Here is a 15,622-nt window from a genome sequence, read left to right on the forward strand (position 1 = left end):
GCCAGAGGAACCGACAACCGAATTCCGTTGCGGCAGACTATCTTGTCACATCGGCTTGTCCGCGTCTGCTTGGCACAACGCTTCCTCTTGGGATCAATGGCAGCAGCCTGGAGCTGGCAATTCAGCTCCACCCTTATCCGAACCAAATGAACAGTAAAAACAATACTACTCCCATGTGTGATGTCGGCAATGTGGCAAGGGCTTGTGGTTGGTTCACTGACAGCGCACACATGGAAGTGTATGTGTGTTCATATGGTCCTGCACCTGCAACCAGAAATGTCACCCCTAGCATTCATGCCTTCTTATCCATGGTTTGTTCCAGGCATCATGGAACAAATAAGCATACTATGTGTGTGTGCGCGCATTCATTTTACTTTTAGATGCATTCATTTTAGCGACAAGTATTTTTCGAACGAAGGGAGTTAGTACAGTACTCGTACCGGGCGGTACTCCTCTGCTCTGCTCTGCATGCATGCATGGACCATTGACGCGTCATCTGGCTGATAGAGCGGTCCCACCCGAGACCTGAGTACATGTACTCCCTCCGTTCGGAATTACTTGTCTCAAAAATGGATGTATCTAGAACTAGTTCTAGATACATCTATTTCTACGACAAGTAATTCCGAACGGAGGGAGTACATACATACATGGTCGGGGAATTCTTTGACATGGCCCCAATACTGTCCCTGCCAATCAGAAGGGCAGTTCTTCCACTCCTAGTGCATACAATCTATGCTACCAAGCATCCCCGGAAAGCACCTGTTGGCATTCATCGCCAACAAATAGGTTGTATTTGCAGCATTTGGCTCTTTCAAGTACTCAGGGCCAAACGCTGCAATCATGGCCTTGTAGAACCTATACATGTAGTCTAGGCACGTGGACTCGCTCATACGAACGTACTCATCAATGAGATCGCAGGGAACTCCGTATGCAAGCATCCGGATAGTTGCAGTGCATTTCTGATAAGAGAAGAAGCCAAGCTTTCCAAGGGCATCCTCCTTGCAGTCGAAATACTCATCATATCCGACCACCTCATCCCGAATACGGTTAAGAACATGCCTAGTCATACGGAAACGGCGCTGGAATAGGTGATGTTGGAAGAGCAGGTTGGGTGTCTCGAAGTAGTCCTTCTAGAGAAGGAAATGGCCGCTCTCTCGCTTGCCATTCAATGTTGGAGTGTGCCCCGGGATGAAGCCCCGGAACAAATGGCTGCTGCCTACTAACGTGGTCATGGACGACCAATACAGTAGCCACTATCTCCTCATCGTCGGATGAGGAATCATCTGAGTTGCACATGAAATTGTTGAAAAAGAACTCAGCAGCAGGGTCCATTTGTAACCTTGCAGGAAAACCGTCGAACAGCTTGTGAGCGTCGTCGAAGAAGCAGGCCGGCGAAGAGCTGCACGCCTCCCTTGGACCAGGTAACTGGCCCGGCGGGCAAATAGCGGACACGCGTCCGTTTGGGTCGGTGTTAAACTGCCTTTTGTGTCCATTTTGACCCAAACGGACACGCGCGGACGAAACGGATCGACGCGTTGGAGTTGCTCTTATACTGGACATGAGGGTGAATGTTCATTGGTGTCAATGTTATAGCAGCAGCAGCAGCAGCTAGGTCACTCACTTGACAGTTCTTTACAACAAAGCCAACAACACAGATCCTGCAGCCTCACAAACTGCATTGCACATACATACATACATACATATACATAAGGAGACATGGACCACCCCAAATTTGAATCATTGGGTGGCCCCGTACTGCTGCTGTCTCTGTGCATCTGGCCACACTGTTAGCAGCATACCACCTGCACAATTTATGAACGGATCATGTGCGTGTGAGCGCATATTCAGTGCGGTGGCCACCTACACCTAATCGCAACTTTCAAGTGCAGTGTACTACAGTGCTCCTACGATCCTGCATGCATGGCCTTTCGTCCAAAAGACGCTGAGAAAGATACGCGACGAGACTGTTCTCTGACTGTCCGACTGTTACCGCTGTAGTATCTCTCACGCACACACAGAGACAGACACAGAAAGAAGTGATGCTAACTCCAGCGCGTAACCCCAATCGACCCCAAATCGTCCGCTTGTGTCCGTTTGGGATAAAACGGACAGACCGAACGACCCAACGCATGAGAGCATACAAACGTTTCGTCCGGTCTGTGTCCGCTTTTGCCCCATTTTCAGACCAAAGTTGCTCCCGGTTTGAGGCCAAATCGGATAGAAAGCGGACGTCTCCGCGTCCTTGTCGTCCGTCTGTGTCCGCCCTCGACCCCACCTGTCACTCTCTCCTTTTCTGTACCTGGCCCATCACGTGCACCCACCACGGACAAAATCCGGACAAAATGGGGTAGCAGCGTTGGGTGCAACGAGTTTATCCGGCCTCTGTCCGGCGTTTGTACTTCCGATTTCTACCTCACACGGATAAAATCCGGACAAAATGGGTATAGATTTAGGATCGTGCGGTGGGGTTGGCCTGAATGCCGGTTGCTGAGAAAGATTTGAAGTTTCATTTAGATCCTGCACTGCAGTGCAGAGCCAGATGATGCATGCTGCTGACACTTGCAGATGGATGCAGAGCTGCTGGCGTGAATTGACTGAGGAGGCTCATTATTCAGAGTTCTTCAGACACACCTCCCTCCCGTATTTATTTTCTTGTCTGACTTTGACGGTGGTATGATTGACCCTACTCCACCCACCAGCAACACCCTGATCAATGCTCACTTGATCCGCATAGAGATTTCCAGTGGATTTACTTACAAATTTATTCTGCAGGTTGTCGATCCATGCATGCACAGTACTGTACGTACGTACTTACTGTAGCATTAAGGCTCGGTTGTACTGCTACTGAGTGCTTGACATAACGGCGGCTGAGCTGATGATGATGTCCGTCCGGTTGCTGCACTGCGTCCTGGCCTGCAGACATGTCTGATCTCAAACAAGATACTACTAGTAGAGCAACAAAAAGCAAGAGGGATCATCAAACTGCTTGTTTGCTTGCTGTCTATTACCAGTATAGTTCTGATAAAACAAGTAGCAGTACATTGTTTATCACCATGTTCCTGAAGCAGCTCCCAAGGTGGCAGCAGCAGCAGCAACTAGTCGAGTACCAATGATATGATAGAATATTATTACTAAGTACTCCCTCCGTTCCTAAATATAAGTCTTTGTAGAGATTCTACTAGGTGGGCTACATACGGAACAAAACGAATGAATCTAAACTTAAAATGCATCTAGATAGATACATATGTATATGGTAAATCTCTACCAAGACTTCCATTTAGAAACGGAGGGAGTACTTGTATACAATAGTACTGTACATCACGAAAATGCCTAACAATCCTCTCTGGCATAAGTCACTGTGAGACAGATGCAGTGACAGTGCACAGTGCTCTCAGTCTCAGCACTGATGAGAGAGCATGCATGTTCCTGACAGACACTTTTGGAGGCAAATGCAACCAACAAACAATGATGCACATGTGCAACTGGGGCTGGCCTGCACTGCACCCACCGTGCATCCATGCATGCATATGCCCACCATGACTAGTCTTTCCCTTTCAAGGATTCCCATAATTGGTCAACCAAGACCCACAAGGATTTCAGCTTATTTCTCTGCGTGAAATAAAAAAAAAAGTACGCAGGGAAATGGAATCAGGGTGTGGCTAGGTCTCAATCTACTGAAACTTTTTTATTTTATAAAAAAGATCGGATCTATTATGAAGATTGTTGTGGTAATGCAGGTTCCTTCACCAGATAAAAATAAAAGAAAATTTTTACACGAATCTTAAAATAACCTATATCAAATATAGCATCAACGGAGACATAAGAGCAACTCCAACGGGCCGACCCAAACGGACGATGATTTTGTGCTTTTTTGTCCGTTTAGGTCGGTCAAGCGGACACGGATGTCCGCTTCCGCGTTTGGGTCGGCGCGTGCGCCTAACGCTGGCGCGACGCATTTTGACGGCGCAATTTTTTTTGAATGTATGCATATTTAACATAAAAACATCATTAACTAAATATTAAAGCCAACCATGAAGGCCGGCGGGAGTCCATGCATCCACATTAGCATTTACTAATAATAAAAACAAACTAAAACTACGTGTCGGCACGTTGCCCTAGGCATTGTCGTCGTCGTCTTCGGGGTCCGTGAGATCGATGAGCGTCGGCGCCGGACCGGCCCAGGCGAACGCCGTGTTCCAGAGCGCAGCCATGTCGTGTACGACTGTGCCGGCGCGGGCAGTGTCGCCGCGGCCTGGCGCGCCTCTTCCTCGGCCTCGAGCTGCTCGGCCTCAGCGTCGCGCTCGAGCATCACGAGGTACTCGCCGTCGCGACGCTCCTCGGCCACCCGGATCTGGCGCCAGTGCTCGAGGTACGTCGTCTCTTGCTCCGGCGTCGCCCCCAGCCAGACCGGCGGCGCCCTGACCCACTCGCGCACTACTCCCGTCCAGGAGTAGCGCTCGATGGGCTTCGGCTCCGGCTCCGGCTCCGGCTGCGGCTCGGCCTTGGGGAGGCGGCGGGGAAGGGACGGCGGGGCCACCGGCGGCACCATGCAGTCGCCGACCGCGGAGAGGGCCATGGCCTGCGCCATGGCCGCCTCGTACCGATCCTCTTCTTACTCTGCCGCCTCCGCCCTGCGCCGCTCGTCATCCTCACTCTCCTTCTAGACGGCTGCAAGCGCCGCCTGGTAGGCGTCCTCTGCCGTCTGGTCTTCCTCGCGGACAATGAGCGGGGGCGGCGACAAACTGTGGTCGACCTTGTTGGAAATATGCCCTAGAGGCAATAATAAAAGTATTATTATATTTCATTGTTCATGATAATTGTCTTTTATTCATGCTATAACTGTATTATCCGGAAATCGTAATACACGTGTGAATACATAGACCTCAATATGTCCCTAGTGAGCCTCTAGTTGACTAGCTCGTTGTGATCAACAGATAGTCATGATTTCCTGGCTATGGACATTGGATGTCGTTGATAACGGGATCACATCATTAGGAGAATGATGTGATGGACAAGACCCAATCCTAAGCATAGTACAAAGGTCGTTTAGTTCATTTGCTAGAGCTTTGCCAATGTCAAGTATCTCTTCCTTAGACCATGAGATCGTGTAACTCCCGGATACCGTAGGAGTGCCTTGGGTGTATCAAACGTCACAACGTAACTGGGTGACTATAAAGGTGCATTACAGGTATCTCCGAAAGTAGCTGTTGGGTTGACACGGATCGAGACTGGGATTTGTCACTCCGTATGACGGAGAGGTATCTCTGGGCCCACTCGGTAATGCATCATTATAATGAGCTCAAGGTGACCAAAGTGTTGGCCACGAGATCATGCATTATGGTACGAGTAAAGTGACTTGCCGGTAACGAGACTGAACAAGGTATTGGGATACCGACGATCGAGTCTCGAGCAAGTAACGTACCGATTGACAAAGGGAATTGTATACAGGGTTTGATCGAATCCTCGACATCGTGGTTCATCCGATGACAACATCGAGAAGCATGTGGGAGCCAACATGGGTATCCAGATCCCGCTGTTGGTTATTGACCGGAGAACGTCTCGGTCATGTCTACATGTCTCCCGAACCCGTAGGGTCTACACACTTAAGGTTCGATGACGCTAGGGTTATAAAGGAAGTTTGTATGTGGTTACCGAATGTTGTTCGGAGTCCCGGATGAGATCCCGGACGTCACGGGGAGTTCCGGAATGGTCCGGAGGTAAAGATTTATATATGGGAAGTCCTATTTTGGCCACCGGAAAATGTTCGGGATTTTTCGGTATTGTACCGGGAAGGTTCTAGAAGGTTCCGGAGTGGGGCCCACCTGCATGGGGGGACCCACATGAACGTGAGTAGTGGGGGAAAGGCCCCACACCCCTGGTCAAGGCGCACCAAGATCCCCCCTTAGAACGAATAAGATCATATCCCGAAGGGATAAGATCAAGATCCCTAAAAAGGGGGGATAACAATCGGTGGGGAAGGAAATGATGGGATTTCTTTCCTCCCACCTTGGCCAACTCCCCAATGGACTTGGAGGGCAAGAAACCAGCCCCTCCACCCCTATATATAGTGGGGAGGCGCATGGGAGCTTAACACAAGCCAAGGCGCAGCCCCTCCCCTCCCCAACACCTCTCCTCCTCCGTATATGCTTGGCGAAGCCCTGTCGGAGTACTGCTGCACCAACTACACCACGCCGTCGTGCTGCCGTTGGAGCAATCTTCCTCAACCTCTCCTTCCCCCTTGCTGGATCAAGAAGGAGGAGACGTCTCCCATCCCGTACGTGTGTTGAACGCGGAGGTGCTGTCCGTTCAGCACTTGGACATCGGTGATCCGAATCACGTTCGAGTACGACTCCATCATCACCATCCCCTTGGCTAGCTTCCGCTCGTGATCTACAAGTGGTATGTAGATGCAAACTCTCTCCCTTGACTCGTTGCTTAGATGAACTCATAGATGGATCTTGGTGAAACCGTAGGAAAAATTTTAATTTTCTGCAACGTTCCCCAACAGTGGCATCATGAGCTAGGTCTATGCGTAGTTCTCTTTGCACGAGTAGAACACAATTTTGTTGTGGGCGTGGATTTTTTCATCTTACTTGCCTCTACTAGTCTTTTCTTGCTTCGGCGGTATTGTGGGATGAAGCGGCCCGGACCAACCTTACACGTACGCTTACGTGAGACCGGTTCCACCGACTGACATGCACTAGTTGCATAAGGTGGCTGGCGGGTGTCTGTCTCTCCCACTTTAGTTGGAGCGGATTCGATGAAAAGGGCCCTTATGAAGGGTAAATAGAAGTTGACAAAATCACGTTGTGGTTATTCGTAGGTAAGAAAACCTTCTTGCTAGAACCCAATTGCAGCCACGTAAAAGATGCAACAACAATTAGAGGACGTCTAACTTGTTTTTGCAGCGATTGATCATGTGATGTGATATGGCCAGAAGTTGTGATGAATGATGAATTGTGATGTATGAGATCATGTTCTTTCTAATAGGATTCACGACTTGCATGTCGATGAGTATGACAACCGGCAGGAGCCATAGGAGTTGTCTTTATTTTTTGTATGACCTGCGTGTCATTGAAGAATGCCATGTAACTCACTTTACTTTATTGCTAAACGCGTTAGCCATAGAAGTAGAAGTAGTCGTTGGCGTGACAACTTCATGAAGACACGATGATGGAGATCATGATGATGGAGATCATGGTGTCAAGCCGGTGACAAGAAGATCAATGGAGCTATATGATATTGGCCATATCATGTCACAACTATATAATTGCATGTGATGTTTATTATGTTTATGCATCTTGTTTACTTAGGACGACGGTAGTAAATAAGATGATCCCTTACAAAAATTTCAAGAAGTGTTCTCCCCTAACTGTGCACCGTTGCTACAGTTCGTCGCTTCTAAGCACCACGTGATGATCGGGTGTGATGGATTCTTACGTTCACATACAACGGGTGTAAGACAGTTTTACACAGCGAAAACACTTAGGGTTAACTTGACGAGCCTAGCATGTGCAGACATGGCCTCGGAACACGGAGACCGAAAGGTCGAACACGAGTCGTATGGAAGATACGATCAACATGAGAATGTTCACCGACGATGACTATTCCGTCTCACGTGATGATCGGACACGGCCTAGTCGACTCGGATCGTGTAACACTTAGATGACTAAAGGGATGTCTAATCTGAGCGGGAGTTCATAATTTGATTAGAACTTAATTATCATGAACTTAGTCTAAAACCTTTGCAAATATGTCTTGTAGATCAAATGGCCAACACTCATGTCAACATGAACTTCAACGCGCTCCTAGAGAAAACCAAGCTCAAAGATGATGGCAGCAACTATACGGACTGGGTCCGGAACCTGAGGATCATCCTCATAGCTGCCAGGAAACAATATGTCCTAGAAGGACCGCTAGGTGACGCTCCTGTCCCAGAGAACCAAGACATTATGAATGCTTGGAAAACTCGCGCTGATGATTACTCCCTCGTTCAGTGCGGCATGCTTTACAGCTTAGAACCGGGGCTCCAAAAGCGTTTTGAGCATCACGGAGCATATGAGATGTTCGAAGAGCTGAAACTAGTTTTCCAAGCTCATGCCCGGGTCGAGAGATATGATGTCTCCGACAAGTTCTACAGTTGTAAGATGGAGGAAAACAGTTCTGTCAGTGAGCACATCCTGAAGATGTCTGGGTTGCACAACCGTATGACCCAGCCGAACATTAACCTCCCAGATGAGGCGGTCATTGACAGAATCCTCCAGTCGCTCCCACCAAGCTACAAGAGCTTTGTGATGAACTACAACATGCAGGGGATGGAAAAGACCATTCCTGAAGTGTTCTCGATGCTGAAGTCAGCAGAGGCTGAAATCAAGAAAGAACATCAAGTGTTGATGGTCAATAAGATCACTAAGTTCAAGAAGGGCAAGGGTAAGAAGAACTTCAAGAAGGACGGCAAGGAGGTTGCCGCGCCTGGTAAGCCAGTTACCGGGAAGAAGTCAAAGAATGGACCTAAGCCTGAGACTGAGTGCTTTTATTGCAAGGGGAAGGGTCACTGGAAGCGGAACTGCCCCAAATACTTAGCATATAAGAAGGCCGGCAAAACCAAAGGTATATTTGATATACATGTAATTGATGTGTACCTTACCAGTACTCGTAGTAACTCCTGGGTATTTGATACCGGTGCCGTTGCTCATATTTGTAACTCACAGCAGGAGCTGTGGAATAAACGGAGACTGGCGAAGGACGAGGTGACGATGCGCGTCGGGAATGGTTCCAGAGTCCATGTGATCGCCGTCGGCACGCTGCCTCTACATTTACCTACGGGATTAGTTTTGAACCTTAATAATTGTTATTTAGTGCCAAGTTTGAGCATGAACATTGTATCTGGATCTCGTTTAATACGAGATGGCTACTCATTTAAGTCTGAGAATAATGGTTGTTCGATTTATATGAGAGATATGTTTTATGGTCATGCTCCGATAGTCAATGGTTTATTCTTAATGAATCTCGAGTGTAATATTACACATGTTCATAGTGTAGATGCCAAAAGATGTAAAGTTGATAACGATAGTCCCACATACTTGTGGCACTGCCGCCTTGGTCACATTGGTGTCAAGCGCATGAAGAAGCTCCATGCCGATGGATTTTTAGAGTCTCTTGATTATGAATCGTTTGACACGTGCGAACCATGCCTCATGGGCAAGATGACCAAGACTCCGTTCTCCGGAACAATGGAGCGAGCAACCAACTTATTGGAAATAATACATACCGATGTGTGCGGTCCAATGAGCATTGAGGCTCGCGGAGGATATCGTTATGTTCTCACTCTCACTTATGACTTAAGTAGATATAGGTATGTCTACTTAATGAAACACAAGTCTGAGACCTTTGAAAAGTTCAAGGAATTTCAGAATGAGGTGGAGAATCAACGTGACCGAAAGATAAAGTGCCTACGATCAGATCGTGGAGGAGAATATTTAAGTCACGAATTTGGCACACACTTAAGGAAATGTGGAATCGTTTCACAACTCACGCCGCCTGGAACACCTCAGCGAAACGGTGTGTCCGAAGGTCGTAATCGCACTCTATTGGATATGGTGCGGTCTATGATGTCTCTTACTGATTTACCGCTATCATTTTGGGGATACGCTCTAGAGACAGCTACATTCACTTTAAATAGGGCACCGTCTAAATCCGTTGAGACGACACCGTATGAATTATGGTTTGGGAAGAAACCTAAGCTGTCGTTTCTAAAAGTTTGAGGATGCGATGCTTATGTCAAGAAACTTCAACCTGAAAAGCTTGAACCCAAGTCGGAAAAATGCGTCTTCATAGGATACCCTAAGGAAACTGTCGGGTATACCTTCTACTTAAGATCCGAGGGCAAAATCTTTGTTGCCAAGAACGGATGCTTTCTGGAAAAAGAGTTTCTCTCGAAAGAAGTAAGTGGGAGGAAAGTAGAACTTGATGAAGTACTACCTCTCGAACGGGAAAGTGGTGCAGCTCAGGAAAATGTTCCTGTGATGCCCACACCAACTGAAGAGGAAACCAATGATGATGATCAAGGTACTTCGGATCAAGTTGCTACTGAACTTCGTAGGTCCACAAGGACACGTTCCGCACCAGAGTGGTACAGCAACCCCGTCCTGGAAATCATGTTGTTAGACAACGGTGAACCTTCGAACTATGAAGAAGCGATGGCGGGCCCAGATTCCAACAAATGGCTTGAAGCCATGAAATCCGAGATAGAATCCATGTATGAAAACAAAGTATGGACTTTGACAGACTTGCCCGATGATTGGCGAGCGATAGAAAACAAATGGATCTTTAAGAAGAAGACAGACGCGGATGGTAATGTCACCATCTATAAAGCTCGACTTGTCGCTAAGGGTTATCGACAGGTTCAAGGGATTGACTACGACGAGACATTCTCTCCCGTAGCGAAGCTAAAGTCCGTCCGAATCATGTTAGCAATTGCCGCATACTATGATTATGAGATATGGCAGATGGACGTCAAAACAGCATTCCTTAACGGGCATCTTAAGGAAGAACTGTATATGATGCAGCCGGAAGGTTTTGTCGATCCTAAGAACGCTAACAAAGTATGCAAGCTCCAGCGATCCATTTATGGGCTGGTGCAAGCATCTCGGAGTTGGAATATTCGCTTTGATGAGATGATCAAAGCGTTTGGGTTTATGCAGACTTATGGAGAAGCCTGCGTTTACAAGAAAGTGAGTGGGATCTCTGTAGCATTTCTCATATTATATGTAGATGACATACTCTTGATGGGAAATAATATAGAATTTCTGGACAGCATTAAGGCCTACTTGAATAAGTGTTTTTCAATGAAGGACCTTGGAGAAGCTGCTTACATATTAGGCATCAAGATCTATAGAGATAGATCGAGACGCCTCATAGGTCTTTCACAAAGCACATACCTTGATAAGATTTTGAAGAGGTTCAAAATGGATCAGTCCAAGAAGGGGTTCTTGCCTATGTTACAAGGTGTGAGATTGAGCTAGGCTCAGTCACCGACCACGGCAAAAGATAAAGAAGAGATGAGTGTCATCCCCTATGCTTCAGCCATAGGATCTATTATGTATGCCATGCTGTGTACCAGACCTGATGTAAACCTTGCCGTGAGTTTGGTAGCTAGATACCAAAGTAATCCCGGCAAGGAACACTGGACAGCAGTCAAGAATATCCTGAAGTACCTGAAAAGGACAAAGGACATGTTTCTCGTTTATGGAGGAGACGAAGAGCTTGTCGTAAAGGGTTACGTCGACACTAGCTTCGACTCAGATCCGGATGACTCTAAGTCACAAACCGGATACGTGTATATGTTGAATGGTGGAGCAGTAAGCTGGTGCAGCTGCAAGCAGAGCGTCGTGGCGGGATCTACGTGTGAAGCGGAGTACATGGCAGCCTCGGAGGCAGCGCATGAAGCGATTTGGGTGAAGGAGTTCATCACCGACCTAGGAGTCATACCCAATGCGTCGGGGCCAATCAAACTCTTCTGTGACAACACTGGAGCTATTGCCCTTGCCAAGGAGCCCAGGTTTCACAAGAACACCAGGCACATCAAGCATCGTTTCAACTCCATCCGTGAAAATGTTTAAGATGGAGACATAGAAATTTGCAAAGTACATACGGATCTGAATGTCGCAGATCCGTTGACTAAACCTCTCTCGCGAGCTAAACATGATCAACACCAGAACTCTATGGGTGTTCGATTCATCACAATGTAACTAGACTGGTGACTCTAGTGCAAGTGGGAGACTGTTGGAAATATGCCCTAGAGGCAATAATAAAAGTATTATTATATTTCATTGTTCATGATAATTGTCTTTTATTCATGCTATAACTGTATTATCCGGAAATCGTAATACACGTGTGAATACATAGACCTCAATATGTCCCTAGTGAGCCTCTAGTTGACTAGCTCGTTGTGATCAACAGATAGTCATGATTTCCTGGCTATGGACATTGGATGTCGTTGATAACGGGATCACATCATTAGGAGAATGATGTGATGGACAAGACCCAATCCTAAGCATAGCACAAAGGTCGTTTAGTTCGTTTGCTAGAGCTTTGCCAATGTCAAGTATCTCTTCCTTAGACCATGAGATCGTGTAACTCCCGGATACCGTAGGAGTGCCTTGGGTGTATCAAACGTCACAACGTAACTGGGTGACTATAAAGGTGCATTACAGGTATCTCCGAAAGTAGCTGTTGGGTTGACACGGATCGAGACTGGGATTTGTCACTCCGTATGACAGAGAGGTATCTCTGGGCCCACTCGGTAATGCATCATCATAATGAGCTCAAGGTGACCAAAGTGTTGGCCACGAGATCATGCATTACGGTACGAGTAAAGTGACTTGCCGGTAACGAGACTGAACAAGGTATTGGGATACCGACGATTGAGTCTCGGGCAAGTAACGTACCGATTGACAAAGGGAATTGTATACAGGGTTTGATCGAATCCTCGACATCGTGGTTCATCCGATGACAACATCGAGAAGCATGTGGGAGCCAACATGGGTATCCAGATCCCGCTGTTGGTTATTGACCGGAGAACGTCTCGGTCATGTCTACATGTCTCCCGAACCCGTAGGGTCTACACACTTAAGGTTCGATGACGCTAGGGTTATAAAGGAAGTTTGTATGTGGTTACCGAATGTTGTTCGGAGTCCCGGATGAGATCCCGGACGTCACGAGGAGTTCCGGAATGGTCCGGAGGTAAAGATTTATATATGGGAAGTCCTATTTTGGCCACCGAAAAATGTTCGGGATTTTTCGGTATTGTACCGGGAAGGTTCTAGAAGGTTCCAGAGTGGGGCCCACCTGCATGGGGGGACCCACATGAACGTGAGTAGTGGGGGAAAGGCCCCACACCCCTGGTCAAGGCGCACCAAGATCCCCCCTTAGAAGGAATAAGATCATATCCCGAAGGGATAAGATCAAGATCCCTAAAAAGGGGGGATAACAATCGGTGGGGAAGGAAATGATGGGATTTCTTTCCTCCCACCTTGGCCAACGCCCCAATGGACTTGGAGGGCAAGAAACCAGCCCCTGCACCCCTATATATAGTGGGGAGGCGCATGGGAGCTTAACACAAGCCAAGGCGCAGCCCCTCCCCTCCCCAACACCTCTCCTCCTCCGTATATGCTTGGCGAAGCCCTGTCGGAGTACTGCTGCACCAACTACACCACGCCGTCGTGCTGCCGTTGGAGCAATCTTCCTCAACCTCTCCTTCCCCCTTGCTGGATCAAGAAGGAGGAGACGTCTCCCGTCCCGTACGTGTGTTGAACGCGGAGGTGCTGTCCGTTCAGCACTTGGACATCGGTGATCCGAATCACGTTCGAGTACGACTCCATCATCACCATCCCCTTGGCTAGCTTCCGCTTGTGATCTACAAGTGGTATGTAGATGCAAACTCTCTCCCTTGACTCGTTGCTTAGATGAACTCATAGATGGATCTTGGTGAAACCGTAGGAAAAATTTTAATTTTCTGCAACGTTCCCCAACAGACCTCGCGCACGCCGCGTCGCCTCACCTCCTCGTGCTCCAAGACGAAGCAGCACGCCCAGTTGGGCGAGTCGGAGGCGTAGGCCTGGTCGCGACGCTGCTCCGACATCAGGAGCGCCCACCGGCGACGCACCTCCTCTGTGTGCGCCCTAGCCGACCGCGGCGCCGCCTACACTGGGATACTCTCCGGATCCAGATGCTAGTCGTGCGGCAGGGTCACGTCGGGGTACGGCAGAGGCACGCGATGCTGCCAGTGCCACTCCGCCTGGTGCACGGGCACATTCACGTGCTGCCTCTGTCGGGGAGTCGGGCAGGCGGAGGCGGGACGAACTCCGCGGGGAAGGGAACGACGGGGGCCTTGCCCTTCGACTTGCTGCTGCTGCCAGCGCCGAAGAAGAGCCCCATTTGGCACGGCTGGGGCGGCTAGGGTTGGCTAGGGTTTGCTTGCCGGCGACGGGGGAGTGAGTGTGGCTAGATGGGAACGGGAACTGGATGAGGACGGCCCCGCCGCACGGTCGGCTTAAAAAAGGACGACCGTTGTTGCTGACGCGTGGACTCGGGGTCATAAATTAAGCTGACCGGCAAGGTGGCGGGCAGTTGGACGGCCGCCAGACGGGGCCGTGACGGACACTAAGAAGGCGCGCGTGGCGTCCGTTTCGCGTCCGCGCCGACGCATTTGGGGCGCAAATTTGGGCCGCAAATGCGTCGGCCCGAACGTGAAGCGGACGCGTTTTGAGTTTGGGTCGACGCGTTGGGCCTCCTATTTTGTCCGCATCGACCCAAACAAATGGGGACGGACGAAATGGGTCGCTCCGTTGGAGTTGCTCTAACAAAGTTTCAATCCACTGAGATTTAGCCAGACTGATCAAAATGATGGGCGGATCTTTGGGCTTTGGTAACCACCAGTGTCGTGTCATAGACCGCCCTGTGTTCGGACACCAAAGAAATACTAGTAAACCTGAGTTCATGCGTGCAGATGCAGCGATGCAGACAGAGATACGTGCAGATGTGCCATCTTCCGTCAGCCGACTGTAGACTGATGGACGGCCATTTTGATCTGGACATTTGTGGCCTCGTGCGCTCCTACGTGTGCTACACACTGCACACTCATGCAGCTGTCATGTTCTGACAGTTTTTTGGATTGTTTTTTCACATTCCTTTCGGATTTTGCTACAAATTGATCTTCAACTATTGTTTTTCTTCCCGTGGCAAATCGAACGCCCGGGATGGTAAATTATGTGGTCGAGAGGATGGCAATTAACAAGCACATATTGTTATAATTTGCATGAAAAACAGGGCCCCTCCGCCTTTTCTTTTTCACTTCTCCTTTTGGTGTAAATTCATATGCTTTTCAAAATTGTCTCTTTTTTTCGATAAAGGGCATTCTTAAAACATTCATATATGCCAAATTTGGCATGCTTAAAAATTCGACGTCAGATTTCCAGTATTTCCATTCTTGTTTTAAAAAAAGACAAGCTGAATGTTGCGTTTTCGTCATGCCAACATTTTGTTTTGGAAAAAGAAATATTGCGAGTTTTTCCGGCATTGTCTTGGCTACATTACAAACTGACAGCAAATAGTTCATGACTTTTGCAGGATGTTACTTTGAACAAATCTGCCCGATTCGGATGCAAACAAGTGCCAAATTTGGATGTTTTTTGCACAGCACAGGGCAGGTATTCGGACCCCCAGCCATCCATCCAGGACAGGGCTGTACACCGTAGCATGGTAAGTAACCCAACAGACACAGTAAAGAATGTACACACAGGGAGGGAGCCTTGTTCTATAGGGCCATTCATCCAAATCATTCTTCCAGGTTACACAAACAAACAAAAAATTGTCGAGCTTTACCATCACCACTTCACTTGCTAAATATAAATCCGCAGCTACTAATAAAAGGCGCATCCTGCCACCCCTCCGGCATTATCACCAGTGAATCACCAACCTTTTTTTGTAGATTAGCCGAAAAAAGGAATTCTCCGACCGAACGATGGCGCTAGCGGCAGCAGACCTTTCAGCTAGGCTTCATAATTCAGACACGGCGGCCCCGATATTCACAGAGCAGGCCAGAATTACCCCTCACAACTCC

The sequence above is a fragment of the Triticum dicoccoides genome, chromosome 4B (assembly GCF_002162155.2).
Source record: "Triticum dicoccoides isolate Atlit2015 ecotype Zavitan chromosome 4B, WEW_v2.0, whole genome shotgun sequence".
Classification (NCBI taxonomy): Eukaryota; Viridiplantae; Streptophyta; class Magnoliopsida; order Poales; family Poaceae; genus Triticum; species Triticum dicoccoides.